This window comes from Macadamia integrifolia, unplaced genomic scaffold, assembly GCF_013358625.1.
Source record: "Macadamia integrifolia cultivar HAES 741 unplaced genomic scaffold, SCU_Mint_v3 scaffold1775, whole genome shotgun sequence".
Classification (NCBI taxonomy): domain Eukaryota; kingdom Viridiplantae; phylum Streptophyta; class Magnoliopsida; order Proteales; family Proteaceae; genus Macadamia; species Macadamia integrifolia.
Window position 1 is genome coordinate 92,228 of NW_024868346.1, and position 22,064 is coordinate 114,291.

Below are 22,064 nucleotides of genomic sequence, written 5' to 3' on the forward strand. Positions count from 1 at the left end.
CGAGAAATTAACCTTGGAATGATGTTGCGGATTGAAAATTGATAGCTCATTGGATCTGCAAATTTTTGCTCAAAAATCTCATTTGTTGGTTGAAAATAAACCTGTCCAAAAGAGCCAATGCTCAATCAACAAAAACATTCAAAACCTTATCTCAATTTAATGACTTTGGCTACATGGAGATTTCAAGTAAGGATGAGTACAAGTATCCATGCAAAAAGATTAACGGGTTATGACTAATTATAATAAGAATCAATGCGTAGTCAAGCAGTTAAAAAAACTACGATTGTGGGAGTAAGGAAAGCGAGAATACAGTGATCCTGTTTCGATGTCTACATACCACAGTGACAGCGGATACTTGCAGAAGAGTGAAGATGTTGGACATTAAAATAAACCACTTGGGAACTAAGGGGTTTCCATCAACTATGAAGTTGCTGAGAATACTTGGTTGAGCTTGATTTCCAAATGCCCGGTACCCCGAGATACCAACACTAAAGAAAGTTGCTGCTACTACTGCATAAGAAACACCTAATCTTTTGAACATCTTCCCCTTTACTGGAGGGGCTATGGTTGCCTGCAAACAACTTGAGTTAATGTGGTCTACTATAATTTTTTTAGAAGTAATTTTAAGAATCATACAATTCAATAAGGATAAATTATATTTTTAATATAAATAATAGATATAAATACTATTCTACAGACGTCACTTGTTGTGTATGGTTCACTTGGAAAGTAGGAAAGAAATGGAATGAATGTCTATAGCTCTTAAATTTTAAGAGAGAATTATTATCCATCAAAACAAAATGAGAAGTTCAATGATGCAAAAGTGCTATCTTTTGGGGTTTAATTAGTTTTCAAGTTGAAATTTGTTACTGTTAGAACAAACACTAAAGAAAACAAAGAAAAATAAATTCCGCATCTGATGATGCAGAAATTTAACTAGGTTCACACACTGATGTGATGTGCTATACCCTCTAACGAAGAAGAAGAAGATAATTCACTATGTTGGAAAAAATATTACAATGGAGATCTCACAAGAACACCCTAACTCATGGAAAGAACACTAGCCTAGTAACTCTAACTTGAAAAACCCAAATCTCAGTTGTTTACACAATAAGACAATAGTACAAAAATACACTCCTCAAGTCGGGTCACATCTTGTCGGGTCTTACCATTTCGCACCCTCACCCTTATACGAGATCACTGATAGGTTCCGGTAGGCCCAAGCCCTCTACTACCATCACAGACCTCAGGAAAAAAACCAAAATATGTCTGAGTGGGTCAATCTTTAAAATGGGTCAAGAATTCCAAACACACATAACAGTTACCTAGGCAACCAAATGTGAGGGGAGATAATTTATGCTTTAATTCGTTTACTTTCACTGTAACCAGACACATCCTAATAGGATCCATCAAGAATAAATAACTTAGGGGTTCACAATAAATAAGGAAATTTCATATGAAATAAATTTTTTAAATGTGTCTTTGGACCTTTGATGTACTTATAATTTTAAAATGTTTGACTTTGAAATTTGAAATTAATGGCTTAGTAAGGAATAAAACCTGTATTTCAGGTAGGATTCCGTTTCCATATGTGGTAGCAGTGATGGAAATGGCATTAAAAACACCATACATTAGATTTGCACCATGACCATTCACAGAATAATTCTTGTGTATTGTATTATTGGATTTTCCTGCAAAAAGGAAAAAAAAGAGACATATTATAAGCTTGTCATCTTAAGTAGAATCTAGTTACACCTCAATGCCCAGATCATAGATTCTTACCAATGTGGATGGAACCAACAACAGCACAAGTGCTAATTGCAAGATAAAGAAATAATGAAATAAGATTGATGTGCCTTAGGGAGTGGAATGATGGTATTTGAGCCAAAATCAGCATCAGGCCTCCAAAAATTATAACAAATTCATAAAGCTTCATCTTCTCATCTGTGGTGGAGAGCAAGTAAATTGCCTGTGAATAATCATTAGTTAATATCTATGAAGGCTAAAGAAATACACACGTACACACACACACATCCATACACACACACACTAACCTAAGAGATTAAGCTATAAGGTCCCAAAGCTAATGAATGTGGGATGTTCATAACATTCTCCTTTGTTTCCTTTCATTTTAAGTGAAGATGCTTAACTAGTATATGAAGTCATCGAAGGTCCTAGAATTAGTCAATGTGGAAGATTCCAACCACCCCCAACGTGTCATCCGTCATTTGGGCAGGGAGTACACATGGTACTAGCGGCATCTTTTTATGCGAACGCACATAAATGCATCATTAACATAGTGGATTTAGTAGTTTTGGTACCTTATTGAATTATCAAACACATAGACTTAAGCTATTCGGTGGAAATACACAACTAAGATATGTCATCATCTAAGGTTCCACAATTAGTTGATGTGGGATTATTCCAACAGAAACTCACAATTGATGAAAATCTCGAAGATTTGGTCCAATTACCGGAACCTATAAGATTAACACACTCTCTTTTGCTGGTAGCTAGAGCTTGTTCGAACAATTATAAAAGCATCTATCTTTATCGGTTAAGTATTTTTGGGCTTGTTGGATCAATCATAAAAAAGATTGAGTCACTTATCTGTGCTTTTCTATTGAAGGAGAGTGATAATAATAAATTTTTGCATACTATCAGTAGGGTTGCAATTTGCCTCCCTAAGAAAGAGGTTGACTGGGTTTAAGGGGGTGAAAGAAGTTAACATGGTGTAGACATCGAATTTTGTCACCCCCCGGCATTGATGACAATATGAAGAATTACATGTTAGACATTTTAGACCTGGAGAATTTTCAAGCTTAAAGTAGAAAATGATCATTTTTCCCCTATAAAATTTCAGAAGAAAATGTTTTCAAAAATTAGAATTTGATGTTATGGATTATTGTCGTTTGTCCCCTCCAGTCGGACATTACACTTTAATGTGAGAACTATGCGAATCGACGCCCGATTCTCTCTTTCATTATCTGATCCGGGTCCCTACTTTATGCATATTTTCGTAAAGGTTTCTAGTCGAGACCACAATCGTGTCTCACATCATTGGATAGTGCTCGGACTGAGCTTTCTAACGACATATTACAAATTGAATTCTGACTAACAGTTTTAAAGATATGACCCCTGGAAGTTGACTCCAAAGTTAGGAATCAGATTTCATTCCGAGCAACCGAGTGCCACATGGCGCCCAAATCCCTTTGTCCAAAAGCAAACCTTTTTGGACAATTCTCTCTAGTTTTTAGTCCCACATCGAAAATAAGAGAGAATTGTCTGAAGTCCCAAGGCTATACGTATAGCCCTTCCTCTCTTCCAAAGGGGGGAGGAGAAAAAATTGAGAATTTGGGAGAGAGGATGGCCCCATTAAGGTTTTGGCTAACTTCTTCCCTCTAAAATCAAATATTCTCCAAGTCTAAAAGTTTAACACATTAATCCTTCTTTGAGTCGGGAGATCTAGTCCGGTTCAGTTCGATTTGGGGCTTGAAGCATAAGGGTTATCTCCCCTTGTTTTGATTAAAGCCGGGTTTAAGGTATTTTTCTTTTCCTAAATGCAATTTAGAACTAGTTTATCTAATTTAGTAGATTAGGTTCTAATTTATTAATGATTGGTTCATTTAGATTAATTAGGTTTAATTAGTTTTAATTTGGTTTAATATGGTTTATTAGATGTAACCCGATTCAATTAGGTGTATTTAGGTCTTTTGGTTCAATTAAATATGATTTTTGTTTAATTGATTTAATTAGTTTCATTTTAGTTTTATCCAGTTCAATTAGATGTAATTAGGTTCATTCAGACTTAATTATTTTTTTTTTGTTTGTTTTAATCTAAATTGATTTTGAATTTGCATTTGGCTTTATGATTCTACTTAATTATTAATTGTTTTATCCTTTAGATCTCGGCCATTGGATTAGGATCCAAGAACCCTAATCCTTTCTCCCTTTTCTTTATCTCTTCTTCCTTCTTTTCCCTGTAGTAGAAAATCAGCCACCTCCCTCCTCTTCTCCTCCTTCTTTTCTGTTCCTTGCTACTGAATCCATAAACCTACAACTTCTTTCTCTTCTTCTTCTTCTTCTTCTCATTTTCTCCTTCTCTTCTGTTCCTTGCTGCTATTTCTTCTTCTCATCTTCTCCTTCTCTTCTGTTCCTTGCTGTTGAATCCATAAACCTTCTTCTTCTCATCTTCTCTTTCATCCTCTCCTCTTCTCCCCCTCCTTTCTCCATAACTGAAATCATCCTCTACTTCTTCCCACTTACCTTTTTTCATAACCGAAATCTGAACCACTACAGCTCCCATCTTCTTCCCTTTGCCAAAATCCATCTCTAGCCCATCGTCTTCTCTTCTTCTTCCTATTTTATTTTCTTGTTTTTTGTTATTTCTTTAATTTGCTGATTAGATAGTCCATATTTGTAATACCCACAACCTATTATTTCATTTCTATTTTCTGTTTGGAATCTTCCCCTCCTTTCGTTCTTTATTTTTATTTTATCCATTTTGGTTTGATTTCAGGTCTGTAATGTATCCGGACCTAAAATTTGGGATTGGGATTCCCCTAATTTTAAACTTTAAAATCAAATGATTTTCTTTTATTTCCCTTTTAATAAAGTATGGGACGTAGTCTAGGGCGCATATTAGTAAGGGCATGGCTGGCCCCCTCAAACCGGCTCGTAGCATTAAGTGCGTATTGGGGATTTAGGTTTTCCTACTATCTCCTATCTTTTGCACTCCAACCCTCACTCGCATTAATGTAGTACTAATCTAGATTGATTAAAGTAACGTAGTTAGTCATTTCAACTGTTGTTTTTTTAATTGTGGTTTGTTAGTTCAGCTTTTTAAATCACTGCATTTGATTTCTTCATTCAATTCAATTTATTAAACTTGTGTAATTACCAATCTTTTTCCCTCTAGTGGTTTGTTTATTTTAATCAATCAACTAATTAGTTATTTAATGTAGGATAATTAACTAGATTAATTAGTTAAAAAATTCTCTTCTCATTAGCTTAACTAGGGTTTTGAAAAATGTTTAACTCATCTTAGGATTAGCTCAAGGTAAACATAATTAGTCCAATTAGGTTTTATAATTAATTTAATTAAACCTTAGGTTTATTTTAATCCTCCTATACTAGCTTAGGTAGATTAGTAAAAATGCATTCATTTAATGTAATTAATCCATTTCACTTGTACAAATCAATTATATCTCATTTAATTTATAAATCTTTTTACCAATTAGATTAAGTAGGATTACAATGATTTATTTCACAAATCACTAGGGATTGAGTTTAACCATTTTAATTCATTTAATTTAGGATCTCACAAATTCATTGATCATCCATCTAGGTCAGGCTCAATTAATCGAATTAGTTTAATTTAGGGTTTCATAAGTTGTTAAACTAATCCTAGGTTTAGGCTTATTTAATTATCTTAATCTAAGACTCATAATTCATTGATTAAATCATTTAGCGTTTTTAATTTTTAATTTTTAATTCGCGTAATCATTTCATTATTTGCATCATAACCTAGCTAGCATAATTTAGACACTTGGCTTAGGATTTTCACATGTCATGCTTAGATACCTAGTTTAGGGTTTTCAGTGACCTAGATTTAGGACTAGTTAGTAGGGTACAAATAAACTTTGGTTAAACAAAAAGAGACCAGCCTTAGGGCCGGGCAGACTGGTTGCTTAACACCTTCCCAGTTTGTCACTTGACACTTGTCTAGAATCTTGGTGCAAACCAGCCTTATCCATCAGAGTCATTAGTCTCTCTCCCTTGATTGGGGGAGACATTTATGGGTCCTAGACCCTTTCTAGGTGGCGACTCCCTTTTACCCATAACGTGTATCACCCCCTTGGCATTTGATGACCAGGGGATACTATCTCATCTCATTAGGGTCGACCCCTAGCGTGTGTACAGGCGCTACGCGCCATATCACGATCCCGGCGGAGGTCCATGATACCTACACATGGTAGGTCTTTTGACCCATCCGTGGGTTCTACAGATGGTTAGGGCGAATTGGGGATTGTGTGGATAGGCGGACGGTCTCAGGTTCAAGTCCCTATCTGTGCATCTGCGATTGAAGTGGAGACTGTGATGGTGGGTTGCTACGCTAATCTTTTCTAGGATTAGTCGAGGTGTGCGTAACCTAACCCAGACATCTTGGTTAACAAAAAAAAAGAAGGTAGATCTTTTGAAGTAGGGTTGGAGGAACGTTACTAAGGAAGTCGGTTTGTTGATTCATTGGATTAGATGCAGCGTGGACATAGGACAAGCTTCTGAAGCTCAGACCTTTAGCTTTGGGTACTATCAAAAGTGACGTTGATGAAGGGAACAACACTATAAAGTCTTGATAACTGGCATCCATATCAGGTTCTTATTCATTCTTTTGTTGATGGAAATTATCATCTTCATTACCTCTTGAGAAGAAAGAGTTAATTTGACAGAATGAGGGTAAGTAGTTGATTCTGTAAACAAAGGTGTTTCCTAATATAAAACCATCGTGCATAAATGGAAAACAAAATATTTTGGGAATAATATATTCTTTTCCACTTAAGTAAAGTGGTATTTTATGAGCTTTGTACTCTAAAGTAACCAAAGGTCCTGAAACACCATGGGCATAAACTAGTTTTTCCATTTTTTACCAGTATCATTCAGGAATTGCATACCATTGACAGATAGCGTGGGTCACTCCAGTGTCAATGAGAACATCAAGGAGATATGAGGCAGGGTCGGACAAGATGGCCATTGTCCCTTCTAATTCTTTCTATTGGCCTCTAGAACCCAGGACCGCTGCCTTAGTGGATCTTTCACAGTTCTAATCCCCATTTGAGTATGTTCCAAAGAAGACCTTCAAGTAGTGGTGATGTTGCCTAGTTGACCTCTACTTATCCAATTCTCCTTAGTTTCTGCATGGGACTTGGTTCACTCTGGAAGGTGAAGTAGTCTTTGTTGGCACACCTTGCAAGACATAGACCATCCCTTTTTCAGTTGCAAGTTTTTTATGACAGTTTGAAGTGGGATGCTTCTGAAGTGCTGGCCTTGTTGTGGACACATGGTTCCATTTGGGCGAATGGAGATGGGTCCAAAGGAATTTAAGGAGAATTTAATTTGCAAACCTGTGGTTAAGTTAGCCTTTTGTGCCACTATCTATGGTATATGGTGGGAAAAGAATAAGCATAGATGAACTAACACATTACATTCTTGGGATCAGATTTGGAGCTCCATCGACTTTGCCATTAAAACCACCTTCAGTTTTCTTACCTAAAATAATGAGGAAAATTGTCACATTTTTTTTCGCTAAAATATCATTTGTATTAAAGAAGATAAAAATATAATACAAGAGGGATAAAATACCCAATCAAAAAATCTACAATTTAACTGAGAAGAGCAGAGACAGATTTAATCCACCTTCGGCATTGCCATCAGCAGAAAAAAAACCATCAACCAACTCTCCTCCACAATGATTTGAAGACTGAATTAGAGGGCTATAGCAGTCTATATCTCGGACGACCCGAGGCATCCATGTCTAGATCCATTTTTACCAAGGCCGGCCAAGATGTCACTGGTAAAGAGGTCTCAAAGCGAGCGGCAGACTTTGCCAAGAAATCCGCTACAGAATTTGCTTCACGAAAGCAGTGCGTGATCTTCCACTCCACCCTTTCAAGGTAGGGTAAGCAATTAATCCACCTTTGTCGAAATTTCCAAGGAATTTTCTTTTTCTGCAAAAGATGAACCATCGCGACTGAGTCACATTCAATCCATAAACTTTGCACCCCCAATCGGTTTGCAGCTTCAATTCCTGCAATAATAGCCTGGAATTCCGCCTCAAAATTTGTGCCAATTTGAAGGAACTCTCTGTAATTATATAACACTTCAGCCTTCTCATTGCGCAGAAGACCTCCCCCACCTGCTTTTCCCGGATTGCCCAACGAGCAGCCGTCAGAATTTAATTTGACCCATCCTGTTGGAGTACACCAAAAAATTTCAAATAATTCTTTTTGCCGGCGTTGAACCCCTGAAAATCCCAACCTTCTAGCGCACATCAAATCTTCAATTGAAACAGCCATCCCAGAATGGGCTAGTGTCTGAGAACGAATTGCATTTTTTATTTTCAAAAAACAAATCTGCTCAGAATAAGAGACTCCTTCATACTGCCTGGAATTTTTCTCCATCCAAATAAAAAAAGGGATTAACGCAAACCCCTTATTCCACACCCCTTTCAATGACATTGATTTTGCTTGGAGTTTCCACCAAGAAATCAGATGAGATTCATCAGAAAAAACTGGTCTCAACACACCAAAGCATTGACAGAACCGAGACCATATCGAGCTAGCAAAGCTACACTCATAAAATAAATGATCTTTAGACTCCTCCGACTTACCACAAAAACTGCACTTTGAGGGCAGAGAGACACCCCTCCTTTTCACATTCACATCTAATGCAAGTTTATTTCTGATCAATCTCCATCCAAAAACTGCTTGACGCGGTTGAATAGAGGACTTCCACACCAAAGATGACCAGCTCACCTTAGGCGAGCTTCTTCTACAGGCTTCCCAGGCTGACTTTATGGAAAAAACTCCTGCTGAAGAAGGGCTCCAATGACATTCATCCTCCATGCCTGAAATATAGATCAATTTTTCTTTATTTGTAATATTTTTCATGAAATTAGATGCTACCTGAGGAAATTCCCATCTAAAGTTATGGATAAAATCGCAGACTTTTGCCTTTAAATTCCCACTGTGACCGCCATCATTCAGAAGCATTTCTTCAATGGAGAGATGATCCAACCATCTGTCCTTCCAGAAATCAATTTTTTGCCCATTACCTACTGTCCACTGCTCATTTAAAGTCACAAAATTCCAAACTTTCTTTATCCCTGGCCAAATCGAAGAGGATATATGGCTAGATTTTAGAGATCCGTCTGCTTTTAGAAAACGACCCTGGAAGAACTTACTCATAGAGGACTCCTCATGCTTAATCTGCCAAGTCAATTTTGCTAAACAGGCAAAATTTACATCTCGCAGTCTGCGAATACCTAACCCCCCTTCCTGTTTTGGTTTGCACACATTGTCCCAATTCACCACTATTTTCTTTGTAACCTCCATATCACCTGACCAGATAAATTTACACATCCACCGCTCCACCAATTTAATAGAATGGTCTGGCCACCAATATACTGCAAAGTTATGTACAGGAATACTAGAGATCACAGAGCGCACCAACTCCACTCGTCCCGCCATTGAGAGCAGCTTACCCTTCCATCCAGCTAGCTTACTTTTTATCTTATCTAGCAAAGGTAACAGATGAGATCCTCTCACTCTTCCCTTAAAAATTTCCACGCCTAGATACTTCGTCGGAAGCCTCTCTGATTTTATACCTAACAGAGAAGAAATATATTGTTTCCTGTGGGGTGCCACCTTCCCAAAAAATAGGCTACTTTTATCCAGATTGAAATTCTGCCCTGAAAAAGCTTGATATTTTTCTAGGAAATCTTGGAGATTCTTCACATATTTTGCAGAAGCATTCATAAAAATAAATATATCATCTGCAAAAAATAAATGAGAGGGAATGGACACACCTCGAGGTCCCGGGAGAGACTTCAGCTTCCCATCCCTTACTAGCAACTTCAAACCTCTGCAGAACACCTCCTCTGCCAAGATAAATAAGAATGGAGAAATAGGATCTCCTTGTCTCATACCTTTGCCCACTGGGAAAAAACCCACTGGCCCTCCATTCACTAAAACAGATAACCTGGAAGAGCTTAAAAGAAGCTGGATCCAAGAGATCCATTTGTCCGAGAAACCAAACTTTACCAATGAGGCAAAAAGGAATTTCCATGATAAGGAGTCATATGCCTTCTGCACATCCAATTTCAATCCCATTCCTCCACCCCTCACAGCGGAATGCATAAGATTTGCCAGCTCCGAGGCCAGACTAATATTGGAAGAAATAATCTTACCCTTCTAAAATGCACCCTGCTCATCTGAGACCAATCGCGGCAAAAGAGGCATAAGCCTGGAGGACATAATTTTAGATAGAATCTTACAGAAAAAATTACCCATGCATATTGGCCTAAATTTATCCAGAGAGGAAACACCATCAGATTTTGGAATTAAGGAAATAAAACAGTTATTTATTCCTTTGGGCAAGTATCCCATTTGAAAAAAATAAACAACTGCCTTACCAAAGTCCGTCTCCACTATCTCCCAACATTTCCTAAAAAATTTTCCTGGAAATCCATCAGGACCAGGAGAACTATCAGGATCCATATCCCACACTGCTTTTTTGATTTCTTCTCTGCCAGGATTCGCTTCTAGACTAGCCACATCTTCATTGGACAAAATTTTTAGAAAGCATCTCCTTAAGTCCCTTGGTTTTCTATGATCTGAGAAACCAAGTTGCAACTTTGCCAAGCCGTCTTTGGATGGAGGTTAGTTCACAACAAACTTCCAACTGATGACCAGGTGTGTAGGCGGGGAGTGATGATTCTTTCTAGATGTAGTTTGTGTGGTCAAGCGGAGGAAACATCCTCTCATTTGTTTCTTCAGTGCGACTACATCAAAGCCATGTGGAGTTTATTTTGTGATTTATTCGGTGTTGCGTGGCCATATTTTGAAAGGATGGAGGACCTCTTTGATTGGTGGAAGTGGAAAGCTAAGACCCTTACTTTTTCTAAGGTATGGCCCTGTGGAGTTATCCTTATTCCATACTTTGTGTGGATGGAGAGGAATGCTAGATGTCATAATAGTGATGCCAAGTAGTACAAGCAATGCCTTGCAATGGTTACGGGCGAATTTTGTAAATTCTCTTCAGTTCATCTTAGGCAGCCCCTTTCGATTTCCGATCTATTATGTGCTAGAAGGGTAGGCATTCCCCATGTGGTTCGTAAGTGCAGGAAAATAATTGAAGTATTATGGTGTCCTCCTTTCCCTAGTTGGGTGAAGTTGAACACTGATGGGTGCTCTCTGGGTAACCCAGGGAAGGCAGGGGTTGGAAGAATCTTTAGAAATGAGAGAGCAGAGTCCATCCTGAATTTTAGAGAATTCGTTGATATTAAAATGAATTTTGAAGATGAAATTTTGGCGATCATGGCTGGTCTTGAGTAGGCTAAGGATCATGGCTTTCAAAATCTATGGATTGAATGTGACTCTGCGACTGTGGTGATCCATCTATCTAAAGGTCTGATTCCGTGGTTTATTCAGCAAAGATGGAGGGGCGTTTTACCTTTTATGTATTCTATAAATTGGAAGGTAACTCATTGTTTCAGGGAAGCAAACACAATGGCCGATTTCTTGGCTAAATCAGCAGCTCGTTCAGAAATTTCTTCTCCAGTGGCAGTCTGGCCAAGGTCGGTGTCTATGGATATGGATATGGATGCTGCCCATCCTAGATACCGATTCCCTTAGCTTTTGTTTAGGAGTCTAAGGTCAGGGCGGCTTCCTTGCTGATGGCAATGCCGAAGGTGGGGGCTTTTCCTTTCTTTTAGTCTATTTGTGTATGTTGCTGTTTTGCTTTCTTGTACATTGCATCTTTTTAATAAAAATGAACTTTTAGCCAAAAAAAAAAAAATCTTGTCCATCCACAGGCACCCATTTGTAACTTCTGATAAAATTTGCCAGAAAGTACTCCAAATGCAATGTCCCCAACCCAAGTCCAGGGCAAATCCTCCTCCCTGCACTAAATGGCATCATCTTAATCTCCCTACTCCCTGTGATATCAACTGCTTCCCCTTCTTCACCCAAGAACCTCCCTGGCTTAAACTCCATAGGATCTTTCCAAACTTGTGGGTCCCTCACCATATCTGCCACCGTAAAATTCGCAATAGTTTTCTTGGGGATGAGATGGCCATTCAACACAATATCTTCCTCCACAATACGTGGCAGCACAAAGTGGGTTGGTGGGTTTAACCTCAGTACCACTGCCTTCAGATATGGCATCTTCGGCATGTCCTCTTCTTTGATCTCTTCTTCTGAATTCACAACCTCTTGGATCTCAGAATAAAGCTTTCTTGGATGGTTTGGTCCTTCACAAGGTGTGCCATGACCCATTCAAACACAGTTGATACTGTGTCACTTCCTGCATCCATAAGCTCACAGATGAAAAAATTCGAGATCGAAGAGTGAATCGATGTAGGCGAAAAATTCTCATCTTGGTTTTGTTGTTTGATCTTCTCCTTTCGTTCTCGACGGGATTGGATCAAAGGAAGGACCAAACACAACTACTACGGGCAGTGAAGGAGGGCCAGGTGGTAAAGAGAGTTTGGTTTTCTTGGATTTGCTCTGAGAGAAGAGGATGAGGAAAACATTGGTGGCTGCTGCACAGAGACAAAGAGATAAGATGATCATGAACCAAGAGTACTCCATTGGATTTGGAGGACTAGAACCCAACAAAAGAAGATGTCTCCTGCTATTGCGATAATGCTTTCCTTTACTTTAGCTATGGATGAGACATGCAGGAGTGTTTGTGCATGGGAGTGTCAGTTCTCGAGCAAATTTGAGCAAATCCACCAAATGCTCACTGTAGATGACTTGTAGAAGATTTTCCAACATGTTCCATCAAGATTTGCAAGTGGAATGACAAAAAAATTCAATCCCAAATGTTTGGTGTCAAAATCCGAGGTTTTGATCAACTTTGTTTGATGGAAATTTGGTATTCAAGTAAAAGGATTGTAAGAGTTTCAGCACTATGAAACCTAATCATCGAAACTTGTTGAGATTTCGACCTAAACTTGAAAGTTCTGGTCGAAATTTTGCATGCTTATAGGGTTGACACTCATTTCGTAAAGTCAAAACAAAAAAATTTCATAACTTTGAACCATGTAGTGAGAAGTGATATGGTGCAATTTATATTTTTATAGGCATTACAAGACAACAATGAGGCAAAAGTGAATTGGTTGACGTAACGAAGGCATGGTGCAAAGTGGAATGGCAGAATGGAATTGATAAGATCCCGGGTCACAAAACCCTACATTGGAATTTCTATGGGCCCGCCCAAGTGAATAAAATTTCCAAATATAAGCAATGGCAATCCTGTAATTAAATTGAAGTTTTTAACAACTTTTAGGAAAGATTGTTAAAGATGAGACCCAATTGAAAACAAATGTTTAAGTAGGGGTATTTCTGGAAATTAAAAATGAAACGAGAATAACATGGAATCAAGGTTCAAGAATCAGGGGCTTGTTTGTAATTTGTGGTAGTTGCCTTGCCTTAGTATTAATTAGACAAACAACTCCATCTTCAACCTCCTGACCCCAAACACAACTTGTGGCAAAGGGCACTTCCTGATCTACTCAGCCTCTCAATCAATGCGCCAAATCACAGTAAAGTTTAAGGGCAGGTTCGAAATCCATTCCTCTATCAAACCAACACCAAAAACAAACCAAGGAAACAACATCAATCTCTGATTTCGTTCTTAGTACAGAGGGAGCTTTCAGAGCTTTCAAGTATGATTTCCTATGGTTCAGGTCACCCTCCTGTGTAGAAGCAAATTTCCAAATATCAGCCCACAACTTGAAGGAACTGTGGAGTTCTAGCAATCTGTTTTCCAACTAGGGAGGTTAATCACCGAAGAAATATGGAAAAGGAAGGAGCAGGAGAGGTTACTTGAAAGAAGGAAGCTCTAACCCAGTTGGGAGAAAGAGAGAGGGGAGAGAAGGTAACACACTCCACCATGTGGAACCAATCTCAACTTTCAAATCACTATTCAATTCTATCTTCAATTGTTGGAAGGCCTTGCTTATCCCATACAATCTCTAAAACAGTGGTAGAGTTTGAAACAAACTCCATTCTTACCTATCGACTTGCTAAACAAAAATAAAAATTTAATAAACATCAAATGACAAATATAAGTCGAAATATATAAATAAAACCCTACCAACCCTCTAACACCCAACTGTGGCTGTACTGGATGATTTTGGTTTGGAGTCTTTCATTTTTTACTCCTATTTTTGAAACAAAATTATTTTCCTGACTGGCTAGGGGTTTTACTAATTTGAAACATGAAATCATTTACCTTCTTTTCGGTGGTCAATGGCTGTAGTCTGTAAAATTATCCTTCGTAAACATATGGCTATAGTCATCCAACTAATGCAAATCTTGGGTGCATACCTATTGTTATTTTTGGAGTGGCAAGGTACCTTTTTATTATCCTATTAGTTTTGCAGGAATTGTTTAGAAAACCCCTAATGTGTATTAGTCTGCAGAAAAGTTGCCAGAGGTTAGGACTTCGCTGAGGCCAGGGGGACCGAAGGAAGACAAGAGCCTTTCAGAGTTCCAGTTTGTTGGTGTATGATGTCTTGTATTCCGTCGCAATTTAATCCAGGGAGTACTGGTGCAGCACCTAGACAGGCAGCACCGGATTAGGGTTTTTTTGCTATATATATTTGTAGAGAGGGTTTCTTTCTCTGTAATGCAAGCAATACTGAGAGGTTTGAGGACGAGCGCTGTAACCCTATTCTCCATTGATAGTGAAGCAGGATCTCATCTCACTGGGGATGTAGGCAACCTTGACGAACCTCGTAAAATCCATGTGCATTGTTTGTTTTGTTTTTCCATTATCTTCTGCATCGTTTTAGGGTTGCGTTTCAACAAATTGGTATCAGAGCTCTAGGTTTCCGTTTTCTAGGGTTTAATATCACGATGGCAGAAAAGGGATCGAATATCAAGTATGACATCGAGAGGTTTAATGGGAAGAACAATTTCACCCTCTAGCGTCAAAGGATGAAGGATCTTCTGATACAGCAGGGTTTGGCGAAAACGTTGTTGGGGAAGTCAAAGAAACCTGCAAAAACTACTGACGAAGATTGGGAAGAGATGGAGGAAAATGCGATAAGTGCTATTCGATTAAATCTTTCTGATGATGCCCTACAATATGTTGTGGGTATCAAATCTGCATCGCAGTTATGGGCGAAACTTGAAAGCATCTATATGACGAAGTCCTTAACGAACAAGTTGTTCGTGAAGAAGCAATTGTATTCTCTACAGATGGATGAAGGTACGGATCTATTAGAGCATCTTAACATGTTCAATCAGATCGTAAGTAAACTTGCAAACCTGGAGATTAAGATCGAGGATGAAGACAAGGCATTACTATTGCTGTCATCGCTCCCAGAATCATATGATCACCTAGTAACGACTCTCTTGTACGGGAAGGAGACCCTTGAGATGGATGAAGTCGCAGCTGCCCTCATGTCCAATGATACAAGGAAGAAGGCTAGTAGTACAAAATCTCAAGGAGAAGGTTTTTTCGGAGGTGACAAGGAGCAGGAAAGAGGGAGATCAAATCAGAAGGGATCTGGGAAGAGTCGATCGAAATCAAAAGGGGCAAAGACAAAGGTCTCTTGTTACTATTGCAAGAAGGAAGGTTATATGAAGAGAGAGTACTTGAAGAAGAAGGCGGACTTAAAGAAGAAAGGTGTAGATAAGGCATCTGAGGAAGCTAGCGTGGCTGACAGTTCAGATGGAGATGATGGAGATGTACTCTCTATATCATCAGGTAAGAATCAACCTTCTGATTCTTAGATTTTAGATTCTGGATGTTCATATCACATATGTCCACATAAGGATTGGTTTGATACATATCAACCATATAATGGTGGGTCTATCCTAATGGAGAATGATGCCGTATGCAAGACCATTGGGATAGGCACTATCAAAATCAAGATGTTTGATGGGATAGTAAGAACCTTAGCAGATGTGAGACATGTGCCAGAATTAAGGAAAAACTTAATATCTTTGGGGCACTTGACTCAAATGGCTGCAAGTACATAGCAGAAGGTGGAGTTCTCAAAGTTATTAAGGGTGTAATGGTTGTCATGAAGGGACAGCTAGCAGGAAACCTATACAGACTCATAGGGAGCACAGTTATAGGTGGAACATCTATGACTATAGATGCAGTATTTGATACAGATGATACCTATCTGTGGCATATGCGGTTAGGGCATATGGGAGAAAGAGGATTGATGGAGCTTCATAAAAGGAAAATGTTGAAGGGAGTAAAAACTTGTAAACTGAACTTCTGCAAGTATTGTATGTTTGGAAAATAGTGCAAGGTTAGTTTCAAAACTGCAAAACATAAGAGTAAAGGGGTGCTTGATTATGTACACAGCGATGTATGGGGTCCTCCAACAACAAAATCTAAAGGTAGGGCAGAATATTTCGTGACCTTTGTTGATGATTACTCAAGGAAAGTCTGGATCTACTTCATGAAGCATAAAAATGAGGTATTCACTAAATTTAAGGAATGGTAGGCTGAGGTAGAAAGGAAGACAGGAAAGAAAATTAAATACTTGAGAACAGATAATGGAGGAGAGTACACATACAAGCTATTTCTAGAATTGTGCAAAGCTCAAGGAATTACACGTCACTTCACGGTTCTAAAGACACCACAGCAAAATGGTGTAGCTGAAAGGATGAACAGAACACTTCTAGAAAGAGCTCGGAGTATGAGGCTGAATGCAGGGTTCAACAAGAGATTTTGGGCAGAAGCAGTGAACATGGCATGTTTCCTCATCAATAGGTCTCCATCAAAGGCGATTGATTGTAAAATTCCTCAAGAGGTATGGACAGGAAAACCAGTAGATTATTCTATTCTAAAAATATTTAGTTGTCCAGCCTATGCGCATGTTGAGAGTGAGCAGCGTTCCAAGTTAGACTCAAAGTCTAAGCAATGTATCTTTCTTGGTTTTAAGAAAGGTGTAAAGGGATTCAAGTTGTGGGATCTAAGTTCACAGAAAGTTGTGGTTAGCAGAGACGTTGTGTTTGATGAGTCTCATATAGTGAAGTCAAATTACAATTCACAAGCAGTTGATGAAAATAAAGAAGGTTCTACTGTGCAGGTGGAGTTAGGTGAGTTAGAAACAACAAGAGAGAATGATTCATCAAGTGACTTACCAGGACAACAGGAAGCAGTAGAAGTTCCCTCTACTGTGGCAAAGGGTAAAGGGAAGTGTACTCACAAAACACCTATGAGATACGGGTTTGAGGACATGGTTGCCTATGCCCTCACTGTAGGTACAGATGATCCATTTTCCTACCATGATGCTTTGAGTGATGCACAACATGATAAATGGATGACAGCTATGATGGAGGAAATGGAATCTCTACAGAATAACAAGACTTGGGAGATTGTGGAAAAACCCAAGGGAAGAAAAATCATAAGGTGTAAATGGGTCTTTCGTAAGAAAGAGGCAGCATCTGAGAAGGAGCATGAAAGGTATAAGGCCAGACTTGTATCCAAGGGCTATGCACAGAAGGAGGGGATAGACTACAATGAAATATTCTCTTCGGTGATGAAACACACTTCGATCAGGGTATTACTTGCTTTGGTGGCCATGTATGATTTAGAGCTTGAACAACTTGATGTGAAAACTGCATTTCTTCATGGTGATTTCGAAGAACAGATTTACATGGAGCAGCCTGAAGGTTTCAAGGTGCAAGGAAAGGAAGACCATGCTTGTCTGCTTAAGAGGTCACTTTATGGCCTTAAGCAATCTCCTAGGCAGTGGTACAAGCGCTTTGATTCCCACATGATGAAGATTGGCTATACAAGAAGTGAGTGTGATAGTTGTGTTTATTATAAAGTATCAAGTGATAATTCCATTATTTTGTTGATGCTTTATGTTGATGACATGCTCATTGCTGCAAAGAACAAACATGATATAGTCTCTTTGAAGTCTTTGTTGAGTGCTGAATTTGAGATGAAGGATCTTGGTGCCACTAAGAAGATCCTTGGCATGGAAATCCTTAGAGATAGAAATGCAAGTAAACTTTGGGTAACTCAGAAGAGGTATATTGAAAAGGTGCTAGAGCGTTTCAATATGGAAAAGGCTAAGCCGGTTAGCACTTCGTTAGCTAGCCACTTCAAGTTATCTGAAAGGGAATGCCCTACAACACATGAGGAGGTGGAGCAGATGTCTCAAGTTCCTTATGCTAGTGCAGTTGGGAGTCTCATGTATGCTATGGTTTGTAGCAGGCCGGATTTGTCTCATGCAGTCAGTGTTGTTAGCAGATACATGAGTAATCCAGGGAAGGAGCATTGGAATGCAATTAAGTGGATCTTCAGATATTTGAGCAAGACTAAAGATATAGGTGTTATGTTCAGTGGCAAGGGAAGTTCTACAGAATTGGTAAGTTATGTTGATTCTGACTATTCTGGTGATTTAGGCAAGAGGAGGTCTACTACAGGGTATGTGTTTACGTTAGCTGGTGGACCTATATCATGGAGGGCGATGCTTCAGTCTACAATTGCATTGTCCACTACAGAGGCAGAGTACATGGCAGCAATTGAGGCTGCCAAGGAAGGAGTCTGGTTGGCTAGACTGGTTCGTGAGTTGGGGTTGGAGCAAGGAGGTACAGTGTTACATTGTGACAGTCAGAGTGCCATACATCTTGCAAAGAATCAGGTGTTTCATGCAAGGACAAAGCATATTGATGTGAGATTTCATAAGATCAGGGAGCTTGTGTCAGAAGGCAGTATTCACTTGAGAAAAATTCATACAGATCTCAATCCTGCAGATATGTTTACAAAGACAGTTACTACAGAGAAGTTCGAGTCCTGTTTGGACTTGATTAATATTACTCATTGTTGAAGATGAGGGACGCACCAAACAGGTGTGGGTTTGTACCTCTAATGAGGTACAATGATGAAGACGTCTACAAGTTATCTTTACAGGAGGCTCGACAGAATTCAAGCCAAGGTGGAGATTGTTGGTGTATGATGTCTTGTATTCCGTCGCAGTTTAATCCAGGGAGTACTGGTGCAGCACCTAGACAGGCAGCACCGGATTAGGGTTTTTTCGCTATATATATTTGTAGAGAGGGTTTCTTTCTCTGTAATGCAAGCAATACTGAGAGGTGCGAGGACGAGCGTTGTAACCCTATTCTACATTGATAGTAAAGCAGGATCTCATCTCACCGGGGACGTAGGCAACCTTGTCGAACCTCGTAAAATCCATGTGCATTATTTGTTTTGTTTTTCCATTATCTTCTACATCGTTTTAGGGTTGCGTTTCAACACAGTTGGAGTTGATTCAGCTTGCAGCCCAGCTCAATGGCGACCATGTTCTGAATACTTACCCAGACATTGGCAATAGCATGACAGTGGCTGAAGCCAACCGGTATGCTGAGGATACGGTGGCCAGGTTTTTGGAAGCTGGAAGAGCTGCCTTAAGGGCTGGAGCTAATGAGTCTGCCATTGTTACCATGAGACCTGCTCTCACAAGTCAAACCACCGGTCGAGTCTACGAGTCCCAGATTCAGAGTCATTGATGACCCCACCATTATTATCATTAATCTGATCAATGTAAATATGATATACAAATCAACAAATGGTTCTGTACTATATTTGGAAGTTGCTTTACTTTTGTTTTGGCTTCTGAATAAACAAACTGGTCAATCCTAGAGTGCCTAAATATTCTGAAGTTTAGTGTGGCCCGGGAGTAAGGACTTTGAATTTGGTATTGTATATACTCTCAGTCATACTCTCGTAGCATGATTTCAAGGATTAGGTGGTCTCAATTTCTGTCAAATTTAAATAATAAACAAAAGTTTTACCACCCATAAACACAAAATATGACAATGGCATTGTACGACTCACTTGTTTCATCTGATCTGGTTTTGATCTTGTACACCCGTTTGGTCCTAATGGCAGTTTTACCAGGAGGCAAGTGGACTAAGTCCCATCACTACAAAAAAAGTGGTCTATGGTGGCGTTTTTAAATGCCACCGTAGAGTGTGCAAATGCCGCTATGTCTATGGCGGTGTTATAGAAAACGCCACCCAAACGCCACTGTATCCACCGCCGCAAAAGAACTATGGCGTATTTTGCAAACGCCGCCGTAAAATCTCTTCCGCGGCATTTATTTATAAATGCCACTAAAATACTTCGGCGGCATTTATTTATAAATGCCACTACAATATTATGGATAGCGGCATTTATTGTAACGCCACTATCATGTTACATCCGCCTTTATAAGAAGGCATTCCAGTGCTGTTAACTAATGAACACGGGTGCATATAGTGGCGTTTATTACTAAACGCCGCAAAATATAATATATATATTTTTTTAATAAATGAACATATAGTGGCGTGTGTTAGTAAACGGCTAAACGCCACTATAAGAAGTGTTTTTTTTTATTTTAAAACAAAAGACCTATAGTGGCATTTATTAGTAAACGCTGCTAAATGTTTTTTTTTCTCTTAATTACATATTATTGTTTATTTATCTCATTATGTAACCTGTTGAAGCAATGCTTACATTCTTTGTTCTCATCCTGGATATCATAAAAAAATTGATAGATTTTCACAAGACAATACACAAGAATCTGATAAATGGCTATCCATTCCATACAAAAGTTCAATTGGAACAAAATAAACCATATTGTCATCATGGAGACAAAAAAATCCCATATCCATAGTAACATAGTAACATAATAAGTTTTTCAAAATAAAAGTTCACAAGTCATGGTAGCTAGGTCAATCCTCAAGTCGATAAGTAGAAGCCAAAATCCATGCAAGTACCTGGAAAAATAAAAAAATACTAGTCAACTTCTTGTTAAAGATATATAAAAGTTCCATACATTTCACAAGTAGCAATTGTTCACAAGTAGGTTTCTATTTTTTAGTTTTGTTACATAAGGATGTTACCATCCTTATCAGATTACATAGTTAATATAATTTATCTTGTGAAAGTGTGTGATTTGTGAGCTCATCTCCCATACCCTCCTCATTTTTCTCTTCTTTTTTATTCATTTTAGTGTTCAAAGTACTATTCACAATCCTAGAAAAAAAATATAATTCCATATGTTGTTGAAAATTCCAAGTTCATGATCAATGTTTAAGAATCCCAAGGTTTGGGACTATTCGAGCTTACATCTATTAAAAGACTTTTTGGTGTTTTTACCTTGTTAGTCTTAAATCTATTAAATTACATTGGTTTAAAAGCAAGTTGATGGCAGCCATGGTTTTAAGTATCGGTGCGTATCGTGTCGTATCGGCCGATACATATCCTTATCGATAAGCATCGGCACGATACATACCGATATGCTACTGGGAATTTTGGGCCTCTTTTTGTATATCGGCGTATCATACGTATCGTATCGTGCCATACCGTATCGGTATCGATACGTACAATACTCTACGATATGAACTTTTGAAAATCTAAAAATTCCCGAGAGTATCCGTATGTATCGAAGGTATCGTGTAGTATCGAGCCGTATCGTACTGTATCGGTACGATACGGCTACTTAAGTGTGAATTGTTTATTGTTTGAAACAAACACTTCACATTCTCACCAACAGTTTTCTATATTTTGCTTCTTTCTTCCCCTTTGATTCACACACATTTTTGGAGACTCAAATGATAGATTAAAAGAAACATTGTGGAAGTGAATGGCTCAAAGGAGAGAAACATAGTCCAAGAAGAACCTTGAAGGCTTGAACTTGAAAGTTGAAACATTTGAATAGTAAGTTCTTGAATCTTTACTCACTTTTTTCAACTTTAACCTTAGATTTTCAAGTTTTTTTATAAATTTAAGGTTCATCATACTCAGAATCACATTTTGTATCATTATTACATGAAATCATTGGATTTATAAGGATTTACAAACTTTTTTCAAGAGAAAATGAGGGTTTCAATTTTTTTCAAATTTCTTAGATCTACTCATACTCAATGGTTAAAAATGTTTAGATTTTTTATATGTTATGTAAAAACAAGTGTTCTACAACTTCCATGGAAATTTTTGATTTTTCTAAAAAAAAAAATATTTTTTTAATTTTTTTATTCCGAAATTAATTTAAAAAAAAAAAAGAAAAATCCCCCAAAAAAATTTTTTTTTAGAAAATTTAGTTCATTCAACTCTTAAAAATAATGTCATAACTTATAATTACTAAATACATGATTTCAAATGAAACCCACATTTTTTCCCCCAAAAAAGTGAGGGTTTCAATTTTTCTTTTTTTTATTTCTTAGATCTACTCAAATATATTGGTCCACACTTTGTTGATTTTTTATATGTTCTTTAAAAACATTTAATCTACAACTTCTATAAAAAAAAATTTAATT